The sequence below is a fragment of the Ambystoma mexicanum genome, chromosome 11 (assembly GCF_040938575.1).
Source record: "Ambystoma mexicanum isolate Mex_15411 chromosome 11, UKY_AmexF1_1, whole genome shotgun sequence".
In the NCBI taxonomy this organism is placed as follows: Eukaryota; Metazoa; Chordata; class Amphibia; order Caudata; family Ambystomatidae; genus Ambystoma; species Ambystoma mexicanum.
Genome location: NC_090934.1, coordinates 265,574,063 through 265,587,437, shown reverse-complemented (window position 1 = coordinate 265,587,437; position 13,375 = coordinate 265,574,063). Strand labels below are relative to the sequence as shown.

Sequence of the window (13,375 nt, the reverse complement as noted above, 5' to 3'; positions counted from 1 at the left end):
GACTGATATCAACGGCCACTAAAAGAACCCCGTCACGTCACCACACTCCTACATTCTATCAGCTTGCACGCACGAGAACACTGGACCCATCATAACACTTCTCCCCCCGTAAGAAGACCAACAAACCAATCAAACGGGGAACGCCCACTAACTCCAACCAAACAAACCACATTGATCCCCCGTTACCTCACAAGGAGAATACCTACAAACCTCACCACAGAGAATGGCAACTAAATCCGTACCTGCCCCCCAACGCGTGGCCACCACGTAAACTGGCAAGTACGTCCGCAAGAAACCGTTAAACACCAGTACCTCTACAGCAACTCAAACTTACCCCACTATAACGTAATCGACCAAATGAACTACAACACAGCCCTTAACCGGCACTCCACCTCCGCCGGAACACACAAAACAGTACACACACATATCTCTATTTCTTCCTCGCAAAGCAAACAAAAACAAGATAACCCAACTGGGAATACCCAAAACAGGGAACAAAACCCTTGAGTCCAGAAAACAACAAAACGAACAACCACCGGTTCTGAGCTGTCCCTCAGAACTAGGCCTGGCTGCCACACCTACTCTCCCGTCAAAACGACAACTTAAACTAACGTGCCAAAACCCTCAGTGCGCAAACAACCATCCATCCCGAGCTACTCCCCAGGGCCTCGAGCCTGCCACACTCTAGCACAAACCAGCTCTAAATCCAGAGCAAAATCAAGCACAATAGCCCAAAAATGATCCCAAGTTCACCAAACACCCAGCAGAAACACAACCGGGCCAACTACACTCCACAAAAGAGACAACCCAACCACAATGAAACACAACAAAATCGCCACCTCCACCGACTCTAACGTGACCCCAAGTCACAGTCTCTACACTAACATGACCCCAAGTCACAGCCTCTAACTTTAACGGCACCACTGCCAAAGGTGTAACCTACACAATAAGTTACCAAACTTGCACCCGTTAAAATGACGCTCACCAACACATTTAGTTAGTTACCTCCACAAACTCAACTCAAAGTCACGCAACAGAACTCAGCCGGAATCCTGCCACGCCCCGAGGACCACGGACTACCCACAAATCACACCACAACAGATAGCCGACTCCACAGCACACAGTTTGACCCACTTCCAGAGCAATACGCCTCACCATGCATACAACTGTGCATACAAGCACGCAACCACATTACACACATACGCCCCGTGACGATACAACAGAAACATTGTGCGGTTGCATTAGATGTCCCAAAAACCAGAACAGAAATCACACTGCACAACTGAGAACAACGCATGATTCACTACCTTCTCCCCAACCCAGAAGAGAACGTAGACAGTCTCACATTCTGAGGAAAACACCACCCTCCAGTCCGCCCAACCTGTAGGGGAAAGTCAAGTCACTCCCTTCCCAACCGAGAAGAATCTTGAGGAACACCACCAACCCTCAAGTCCGTCCCACCTGTAGGGACTACAAAATCTCATAACATTACATATGAAGTCCATCACACCTGTAAGGGAGAAATGATATCACATAACATTACACATGACGTCATATTAAATTCAAGTCCACTTAATACAAAATGTTTACTTAAAAACATTACGTTGGAATGTTCAACATGACACAGCTAGGAATACCAAATCCTGAGACGTATACACACAATAATTGCTCAACAACACGGGCCACAACATGAACACTTGCACACGCCCACACACCGCACGGCCCAACGCCACAAAACATTACTAGGAGGCCACTTCATAAAATATCAACTCTCCACTCACACTGGCCTCACCCAACATCCTGACGGTCAGTCCTCTGCCAGAACAAGATCATTCATCCTCATGTCGAAGTCCCATCATTCCGGATCAAACTCTGCAGCAAGGCACTGCAACCTTCACAGTAAAGTTTGCAGAAATTAACCTCTGCCCCACAAACCGCACAGAATCGCACACATGACCTCTTTCAACAATACCGCGAGGGATACTCCACAATGTTCTATACGCCACCCAGCTTCCTTTTAGAGGCGTTCACTCTTCCCTCAACACAAGGACAGGATTCACCCACCCGCTCTGATACCTGCGCACCACACCTTGCTGCCTCTCCGGTGCGACCCGGAAAGGGACCGACCGCCAGCACCAGATCACTGGTTGGCGCTCTGTGTTCCACGTCACACACCACGCTTCGTTCCAGCAGCACTTCTCGGAACACCCCTTCGTAGCTGGCGACGTCATCATTATAGTCGCCGGCTCCGTGGGGGCAGCATGTTCGTTGCAAAGCCAACGGTCAGGATGTTCAAGCTGCTGCTGCCGTTCAACATCCCCCATTGCAAAGGGTGCGCCGGGTAGACCCACGGTACCTCCAAGTTCACACAGCAGCACCGGCTGCCACACCACGATTTCCAGCTCCCAAGTCCACGGGCCAGTCCACCCTTGCAGCACAGTTTGACTCCTTTCAACACTAGACGCTCGGCACCGCCAGCCGCACAGTCCTGTGTACCCGGGGCACAATCCTTGCCCCGACCTCTGTGCCACCGCTTCCGACACTGGTCCCAGGCACCAATCCAGGCCCGCTTCAGTGTCCACTCGTGCTCGGGCACAACACCTGTCCCAAACTACGACTCCACCAGAACTTCATGCGGAAAAGACTGGGTACTGTTACCCGATCGCCGTTAACTTCGACGGCCGCCCCCCCTGGTCACGATCTGGGGGCCATCTTCTGCGTTGCACTGTTGACACTGACCAGCTGACTCTGTAATCCCAGTTCAAAGCATCCAAGTCTCCAACAAACGCCAACTTCACAGCACCCAAATCTGCAATGGACGCCAACTGCAGAGCGCCCAACTCTGCCGGATGATATGGATAACCGGGAGGGCGATGTCCTCACAAATTCTGCCGCCCCCTCAGCAGCAGCGATCCCATCCTCGTTGCCAGTGTTAGAATTAAAGAAAATGAATCGTACACAAGCCTCCAGTATGTTCATGCATATTTATTTCAGTTACAACATAAGCCTTGTGCGAGAGCACTGGCATCCCATCCGGCAAGCACTGAAATCAACTGCCACTAAAAGAACCCCACCACGTCACCACACTCCCACTTTCTATCAGCTTGCACGCACGAGGACACTGGACCCATCATAACACTTCTCCCCCATAAGAAGACCAACAAACCAATCATAACAGATATCCTGTTGCAGTTTGGAGCCTGGAGGTGCAGTGTGGAGAGGAGGAAAGGCAGAGATTGAGCCGAGTAGGGGGGAGGAGGGTGAGAGAGGAACAGAGGCAGTGGAGGGAGAGAAAAGACCGTAGGGGAGATAGAGGAGGAAGGAGGCGTTGGATAGAAAATTGGTAGCCTGATAGGCACCCAGGGTACTGGATGCCTTCGGGGGCGACCCAATACAATATACCTTACGTAAAGTTTAAATGGACATAAGAGCAGGTTGACTTGATGGGAATTCCCTCTGGCCACCAAAAAGAGATCACAGAATCAAACAAGGCAGGGGGAAAAAGTGTGGTGGAGAGAGAGAGAGAGAGAGAGAGAAGGGCAGAGAAGCGGTGAGAATAATGAAATTAGAGGTGGACGAACACACAGCTAAAGTTGTGTAGAAAGAGAGATGACTGGCGGGAAAGGAAGCAGGGACAGATACGGAGGTGGTAGAAGAGAAGAGTTAGGAGAGAGTGAACAAGGTTGGGGAAGGTAGAGAGCGACAGAAAAGGTGAGCCAAAATACGCTAAGAGAGAGCAGAGCCAAGAGATAGCAGAGAGGCGGAGGTTGAATAGTGAAATCAGTAAAGTCGGAGAGGTGGAAAGTTGAGCAGGAGGAATTAAATGGAACGAGAATGTTGGAGATGAGGAAGGCATGGATGAAACTGAGGTAGAGGGAAGAAGTGAATGGAAAGGTAGAGGTGAAAGAAAAAAGGCTCCAAAACCTTGAGCTGTTTGTTAGGAAAGATATTTCTTTTTGCTGCTTTCTATCCATTGATATCAGTAGGGCACCCTACTTTTTGGTATTGTACTGAACCTTTCCTGACTTTTGAAGGTAAGTGAAGCCATTTTGCTCCAAGTACCTTGCTAAGCTTATCTGTTTTGGGGTCACTGATCAGTCCCTGTTAGGGGAGTTAAAGTCCACCTGTAGGTAAGACTCTATAAAATGATCCCATGGTGTACAGATCCCCAACTATTAATATGTCTGTTCTACCCAAAGGATTGGTAGAATGACAGCGCAGCCAGGTTCATCTTATGAGGATGTGAGCTGTAGGTATGTACAATGAACCCAGTCAATACAATAGCCCAAAGAAACTCTTACACACTGAAATTTATGATAAAATATACATTTATTTGATATACACGAGGCAGTTAAGTAAATACTATTTTAGACTAACCCAATACACATAGGAAATATCAACAATACTTTTCAAAGTACCCCTGCAACCCCTCCTTCCCTTGTGCAATATTATAGGCTACCACGCCGAATCTGCACCAAATGCGCATTCAGCTTTTTGTGTTCGACCTTTTCGACCGAAACTGTCCAATCCTTAGCTATTCGAGAGTTCATCGAAGTCAGTCAAAGGTGGGAGCCAAAGTCTTGTGCAGCAACAGAAAAGGCAAAGTTCCTCTAGTTACTTACATAGAATACTTTAGTAGGATAACACAATGTATAAGGACCCTGCAAAGTATTCCCTAAAAAAGCACAAGCTGTTAAGCCTTGGCCGGAGGTAATGGACACCCAAACGCCTTGTAACGCACTCTAGTCACACTGGAGCGACTATTCGGCTTGAGGTAAGTTCTACCTTAAGCCCCACCGTACATTCAGGTGGTTGATGAAAACACAGTGGATTATTTCCTGTACAGCAGCGACGGACCCGGTCTCCTGATTCCTCGTTCTGGTGATGAAGGGAAGGACTCTGAATGGGATGTCACTGCATCAGCCGCGAGAAAGGACCCTCAGCAAGGATTTCTTCGACTCCCACATCGGTCACTTTTGTGCCTTTTTCATCAGCTCCAACAATTAACGGTTACTGGCCAGTTGATCTTCTCAATTCTGTAGTCCTGCACTCTGTTGAGGGGACTTGAATGAGTGGGATCATGCCTCTGGAAGTCCAACTGGAGCTCACCAAAATTCTCGGGAGATTCGTTCACGCAAAGATGTTGCACTGCAAATGGGTCGGAGGTCTCCTGGTATTTGCGGTTTGCAGCCCTGGAAGAGGTCACAGCACCTCGGGGCGATGGCTCGATCTGCAGTTCATCGTGGGGCTGGTTGGTCCCACCAGCCAAAGGGAAGGAGTCGTCCTCTTTGGCGCGCCTCTGTCGAAAAGAAAATGGTGTCAGGACAGCAGTGGTTGCTTCACGGGTACTGGAAGGGTATGCAGGCATGTCCGGTCATCTTAAGCTTAGGATCTTCTGTTCGAAAGTCAACGTTTAAAATGACATTATGAAATTTTTCTATTATTTTCATTCATTTCATGCTTGCCGACCGTTGTTGCAATGCCTTTAACAAAGCGTTTAATCTGGAATTTATACAGCCAAGGTAACTGCAGATATGTTTTGCCTTTGAGCCTCGACAGTTGCTTTTGTTTTGAATCACGTACAGTCAACACACCATCAAGCGTAGCTGAAGCCTGTATACTGTAATAACATCATTTCACTATCTGCCTCATGCGCAGACGATTGCAGTAGTAATACTCTTAATATAGAGTTCAAGTTGACATTATACAGCCGAGGTGACTGTGGGCGTATCTTGCCTTTGAGCCTCGTCTGTTACTACTGGTGAGAATCACGCACGGCAAGCACACCATCCAGTGAGCAGAAGGTAGAAAGCTGAAATAATACTGTTTGATTATAGTTTCATTATCGCTTCCTTGGTCTCCTGTTCGCAGTAGCTACACTCTCAATATACAGTCTCATTCATAAATCATACAGCCGAGGTAACTGTAGGCTTATTTATCCTTTGAGCCTTGATTACTTTACGCTGATAACCGAGTGTGGAAAGTACACTACTGGTTACTTTGATTTCCTTTCCAGTAGCTCAACATTTTTTCATCTCCTTGTGATTCTTTTCTACTGTACTGAATTTTGAGCTCTAGTGTGATGTCTTGGGCCGTATTCTTTTGCCTTTGAGCCTCACACGAGCGACCCAGACACTAATAATATCTAGTGTAACATCGAACTGTCTTATATCATCCATGTACAATCTGAGGAGTACTACTCATAAAGACGATCTTCATGGTTCTGAAATGGTTGACCTTTTGATCACGCACATTGGTTGTACCATGTTAACCGCTAATTCTCCTGCTATTCTGAAAGATAAGGCGCATACACAAATTGTTGCACATGAGACCAGAATACACATGCCATCTGCTGTTCTACAGAGCGTGTTGGAGCCTCTTCCTCACACATCTGAAATATCTCATCATTTAGTGAAGGATTCTCTACCTCAGTCTCTGGATTATACTGTTTCTACTTCTTCCATGAAGCGTTACATTAACCAAATTGTAAAAAATAAAAAAAATAAAAAGATCTTGTAGTCTGAATGAATTGTCAAATGTCTCATGGTCAGTGTGTCCGATTCTGCATACCATATTGCCTGACCCTTATTCTAACATTCCTTCTAGACTCTTGGTTCTGTCTTGTGAACCTCAATGTCTATCTACCACAACAAAGTGCAAGCCCATAGTGTAAATGTTAATCAACAAGTAAATAATCTTTCTCCTCCTACTACAGCTACCACGCCTCTCTGTCCTCGTATCGATTTATGCCAGGAAGTGCCGATGTGTAGCTCACATGCAACTCAAAATTGCAGAAATCAAAATCTTGAGAAAAATTCTCTACCTGATTCTCCTAATTCTCATAATTCAACATTGTCAGCTTTGAGTTTTGTGCTAAATACTTTAGTCAATGATTTTGTGTCATTGAAGGACGAAGTGCATACCTATTCAGGTATCATCATGGAACTTACTAAAGAGGTAAGCAACTTTGATTCTTTTCTTACTGGTCTAAATGGAGCCATATTCACTCAGTTCCAGCAAATTGTGTTTCACATTTCTATGAATGAAAAGGCGCATATTGATTGCATGAACAACTTGGTATATGATTAAACACTGACCTCAGATGGACAGAAATAATAGTGACACTAATTCTCGAGCTCAACCGACACATCCTCCTCCGTTGTCATCTTTTGATGACGACACACCGTTCTCTGTATCTGTGATGGAAGAGTTTATTCGGCTGGCTCAATCGGTTCATAAGCAAGCTTTACCGAATGAGTCATGTCATGATACTGGGTCGAAGTCATCAGAGATTTCAAATACCTCTTCCCAACAGAAAGATAAAATCGGACACCCAAGTACTGATACTTCAAATTCTCCTCCCAGACCGCAACCTGAATTGCCATCTGGTGATGATCATCAGCCTTCTTTCAATGCCAACATTTCAACAAAAAAAGAAAAAGAACAATCTTAAGCAGGTATCGGTCACAAATGACAATCTGGATCGTCAACAAAATCCAAAAACTCAGGCCAAAAATAGCAAACAAAAGAAAGCTGGGAAAAAATAACTTTTTTTAAAGCTCTTGATAACATCTCTCAAGAAGCTGAAAAAAAGATCAAAACGTCTAAAGGTCTTGAATTGACTGTAAAGAAAGTCAGACAGCATGTTGCGAAGGAAGTACAGTCCCCCACGTTGCCTGACATGGGTACTGTTCTTCCCAACATACCTGAATTAAGTAATGTAAAAGCTAAATCTAGAACACCTTCTCAGACTGACACACATCACCTCCAGCAAAATCTGTCAAATTAGCTCCCATCTTTTGCATAACAAAACCTCCGAAGGCGATGGACAACCTTGTGAAATCTGATCTGGCAGCAGACTCCACTTCAATGCCATCAATCTCATCTCTGCCGGAAGCATGTATGAATGGCTTACAACCATCTTCATACACAGTCCTAAACTGCCTGATCCATCATTGTTTGAAAAGACATTTGCGGCTCCAAAATTATGGCTCAAACAACGTAATGAAAAAAAAAGGGCAGGCTGCACTAAATCTTCGTGCCATTCTGTCATACACCAAACAGATCTTTATTTGTTCTCTTCAGATGATATCGATAGACTATCATTACAATACATATATTGTGGAACTGAGTAGAGGTATTTTCAATTCATCCACCTTTGCCTCAAAATAGAAATATCAATGGAGCAACAACTTCACTTGATGAAGGCAGATTGACTGTACCACCTCTCAACTCGATTCCTGCAATGGACACAGTTCGTCCTCAAGTAAAAGACACAGTTTCAGGAAATACTGTTAAGCCCAAGTTAATGTCTTTATTACCAGACATTATTAATTAGGTTTTCGAATGTCTCATCATCTCTGACAATACACTCTCGACAAAAGACTGGATAAAGTTCTTTAGTTGGAACACTCACGGCCCTCTTTTATTCAGACATGGGGCCACAAGGAATCTGATCTTTGCAGAGTTTGATTTTGTTTTGTTTCAGGAGACTTGGTTTATGACTGAGATATGCTTGGACGGTTTCACCATGCATTCCAAACTAGCAGTTTGTAATACTAATGGTGGTCGCCCTTCTGGTGCTTTATGATTTCTGTTCGCAATTCCATAGGATTGGATGTTCTGTACCTGAGTAATGACATCCGTGGCATCCTAGTGCTTAGATGTATGATTAGATGGGGGTTCATTTAATCGTGGCTTACTTCTATGCAATATATACTCGAATCCTGCAGTTTGTGATCTTTCCTCTTTTTTGGAATCATTTTTGGCCTTTTTGACCGATTTTGAAAATCCTGCTGATCTCTTATTTATTGGGGGTGACTTTAATGCCCGTTGTGCTCCTTCTGTAAGGTGTGTATCTTAAACTAAGGTCAATAATTGTAATGGAGAAATGTGGGATCATTTGTTTAAGGAATGGGATTTAATAATTGTGAATGGCAACATTCCTTCAGATTGTCCTCCCGCTCGGACTTGGTCTAACACTAAAAGTTGTTCTACCATAGGTTACATAATTGTTTGCACTGACTTGTTTCAGCACTGTCAATGGTTATGTGTGGTTTCTATGTCACATAGTGATTATCTTTCTTTGCAAACTGCCTTTTCTATTGAACCTTATGAGCCTGCTACATCCTATGACACTAAATTGTTCTTGAACGTGCAAGGGAATCGTGTTGCTTGTTTCAAAAAATGTGGCCGGTTGCTGAATGACAAATAGGATTCCATTGTAGATTATGCCCAAGAACGTTATTTGGAAAAGTTGTGCTCCTCAGACGACTTTGTGAATTTTATTTGGCACCTGAATCCACCTAGGTTTACACCTGTGGCCAATGAAAAGTCATGTACACACATTTGATGAAAAGACCCATTTAAAAAAAAAAGCTCTGAAAAGAAAATCTGCGTGACTTAAAAATTGCACAACTTGACCAGAATGCGTACCTTTCTGAGAAGTCAAAATCATCCGACTATTACAAACATTGGTCCCGTGGCCACAGAATAGTACGTAACATTAAAGACGGGCAAACATGCTAACTGCTCTTTTGCCCATGCATGTAAGGAATTTTTGGGCTCTGATTAATACCAAAACCGAGCCCCAAAGTTCACATCAAACTTCGATCATTTCGTCATCAACTTGAGATACATATTTCACTGACAACACACAAATACTCCCTCACTCTGAAATCACCCATGAGTACAAAACATTGTGGTCTTTAAGGATCATAGAGGAAGACATAATGAGCATAATTATGCATTTGTCCAGATCACGCACAGCGAGTCCTAATGGACACACAAATGACATAATTCAAGCTGAACCCTCGATCTGGGCAGTCATACTTGGTCATCTTTTTAGACCGATCGTTAAGACCCAACAATTCCGTTTCTTGGAATTTATTTATTTTTTATTTATCTTTGTTGCTTGTATAGCGCGCCAAGCCCAACGGCATCTGTCTGCTTGCCTACATAGGAAATCTTACAGTTGTTGCACCGGTTACATCATGCAGTGGTTCCACAGGATACAAACAAACAGCCATATTTATATTATTTTGATAAGAAGGGACTTGGATCAGACCCTGCAAACTACAGACCCATTGCTCTAATGGACGGTGACAGTAAGATCTTCGCCAGGCTAGTTTTGCAGGATCTTGAAGCATGGGTTCTAAGGAAGGGAATATTATCCAAATATCAAGTTGGTTTTCGCAAAGGCCTCTCCACATTGCTTAAATGCTCTATATTTTACACCCTGAAGGCTCAGTCCCAAAAGGAAAATGCACATCCTACATGCATCGCACTAATTGATTTATCCAAGGCTTTTGATCTTGTCAACAGGTCAAAACTTTGGCAAAAACTGAGATCTTGGGAAATCCCCGAGCACCTTTTGCAAATTATCGGCCATCATGAGAAGACCACAATTAAGATTTGATTAAATCAATTAGGTGATTTATCTTCCTCCATTCCCATTGCAAAAGGTGTAAGGCAGGGTTATGTTTTAGCCGTTCTCCTTTTTAATTTATATCTATCTGATTTGGCTTCTTCTCTACCCAACTTCACCCTAGTATCTCCAATCATAGGCAAATGTAAAATCAATTTCTTGGCATATGCCGACGAAATTGCCCTGATTGACAATACCCCTTGTTAAGGAGAATAAAGATTTTCCATAATAACTTACAAGAAAGTCTTAATTCTATGAGACACAGAGGCAAGCATTATGCTTCTCTTTCTTTTATTATACATAAGGATGGAAGCTCAGCAGCAAGGATTTTATGCGCCTGGCTGCGGGTAAAGCGTATGCATAACAAGGTGCAATAAAATATCCATGAACAAAGAACTTAAAACATGTCGAAAAACAAACGTTAGTCCATATAACTGTCTCTGGAAGAAAATAACTCAATTTCCCAGGAGGCTTAATCAGATTTTATAGTAGGTCACAGAACATGTGACATCAGTCCTCCAATAGGCATGTAGCTGTCATTACAAATATCCACTAACATGGTGTAACTTCCTCTTTCGAGGCTGCGAACCAGAAAACCATAGGAATGAAGCCGCAAATTGGGGCAGGAAACCAAAGCAGATGCGAAGATCAGGCGGACTTCTCTGTAGTCACTGTCGAAGGAAGAAAGACATAACTAGGGTTACTTGATGCATTTGACAACCCTATTCTTCTTGCAAGGATGGAAGAGAAATCAGTATGTTATTATGCAAATTTACATAGCCTGTAGCATGGCAATTGCACTCCATGCAATAACATTGAACCACCGTACTCAAGCGTATATTACACAGCCATTTCTCTAGTCAGCGGGGTAATGCTTGCCTCTGTGTCTTTAATAGAATTAAGACTTTCTTGTAAGTTATTATGGAAAATCTTTATTATGTCAAGACCGGAGGCTCACATTATGCTTGTTTAAAGCTTACTTACCACAATGGATGCATGTTGTTCTACCGGTTTCAGGTAGAATTGTTTGAAAATTGATTCACCGGCCCAATCTGCCATCCACATGATGTCCTCTAGACAGACTCCAACCTGGAAGGCTTTGGAAGCCATGGCACCTCTCACAGAGTGAGCGCCGAAGTGTTTGGTATCTACTCCTGCCTGAGACAGAGTCCAGCGCGCCCAGTGTGCCAATGTTAGGGCGGAAACCGCTCTGTGGGGTTTGCACAGTGCTATCAATAGCTGTCTGTTAGGAGAGGTCCTAAGAGGTGCGGTCATCTCTTTGTAGACCTTTAATCACTTGACCACACAAAGCTTGGGTTCTCTAAAGGCTGGATAGAGATTACTTTGAAATTGCATTTTGTCCTTCTGGATATGTGGAAAACTATGCCATCAAGAGAAAAGGTCCTGCCTGCTAAATCGAGAGCTGACATCAGAGACCCTTCTGCAGGAGACCAGGCATAGCAGTGTAGTATGTTTGCCGTAAAGAGCAGTGCAGGATAGCTCCTAAAGGCCAAGAAAGAAAAAAAGGTTGAGCACCTTATTAACGTCGCAAAGCTTGTCATAACGGGACGGAGGCAGCACTGTAAGCCGGATACCCTTGAGTAATCTGCAAACCAGGTGATGTTCTCCTGCTGGGACCCCTTGCACAAGGCTGTGGCCGGCTGAAATTGCAGAGCGGTAAACATCAACCATCCTGTAAGCGAGACCCCGCTCAACTAATAAGGCTAGTAAAATTCATAATTTCCTATATAGGTTCAGAAACCGGATGGAGCCCTCGATCCAGGCACCAAGATGTCCAGGCATTCCAAGAGTTGGAGTATTTGTTGAAGGTAGTGGGGGCCCAGCTCTCCTCGATGAGACTGATGGCTTCATGCGATATCCCTGGAACTCTCCATCTTGCTCTGAAATCCTCCAGGCTGTGAAAACAAGGAAATAATATGAGGCAGGGTAACCAAAAAGGAAACACACCAAACACAGGTTACAAAGGAACATACAAAGCACTTTATTTTATACTGAATCCAGTTACAAAAGAACAGAACAAAATTCAGATAGCTATCGACCCTCAGTACAACACAGCAAACTCCGGCGTGGTTCGGTGTGCTCAGTGAGTGCAAATATTCATTGAAACAGTCATGCTTTTATACATTTCTCCAGCCTGTTGTCCAGCCTTTCTGCAGGTTAACCATTCCATGAATAAGTTACTGCTCTAGGGTCCCTTGCCAGGTCAAATCTAGTTCATCTTAGGTTTATACATTAACAAGAAAAAATGGTAATAATGTATGCTCTAGGCCTAACATTACAATGCAGGACTTAGTTTATACAATGTAGTTAAGCAGGTGTTCTCATTCAATTATAGATCAGTTTCAGTGATACAGGTAATCCATTGCACACAGGTCAGCAGAAGGACAAGGTCTCAGCTCATGACCCTAACAAGTGGCCTGGAGGCAAGTTATACATTAGCTGTACAGAGGTCACGACAATCAAGTTCTGTTCTGAATAACATAGGCTACCATTTTAGCTCACATGGTGACTTTATAGAGCAAGAAAACCTAAAATGGCGGCTTGACCCAAAATGACAGTTTACATGGTTTCTAAGGTCAGGACCTTGCAATGCGAGTTTATTCAGATGTAGTTTATAAGCAGCTTGTTAGCAGCTTGGCGTAGGCCAATATACATATATTCATAGCAATAGGAGGCACGATATAATTTCTAGTTTGACAAACCCTCCTTTTGGCCTATGCCAAGTGCTAAACTACTTCTGATCTCCCTGCAAATAACTCCATGTGTCATCGTCCATACACCCTGAATAGCTGTCAGAAATATCTATCGCCATTAGATCTTTTACTAAGATCTCTTTCAGTACATACTCCTTAGAGGTTTTATCCGGGGCATACACTTTATGTCCTATTGTACCTATTGCCTGAGCGCAACATCCCCCTAGCATTGAAC

General features: G+C 44.0%; 1 protein-coding gene across 5 annotated transcripts in view; it reads left to right on the top strand.

Moving 5' to 3' along the window:
- Positions 1–13,375, top strand: part of L3MBTL3 (L3MBTL histone methyl-lysine binding protein 3) — a 1,294,236-nt gene that overhangs the window by 548,663 nt on the left and 732,198 nt on the right. The gene's annotated exons all lie outside the window — the stretch shown is intronic.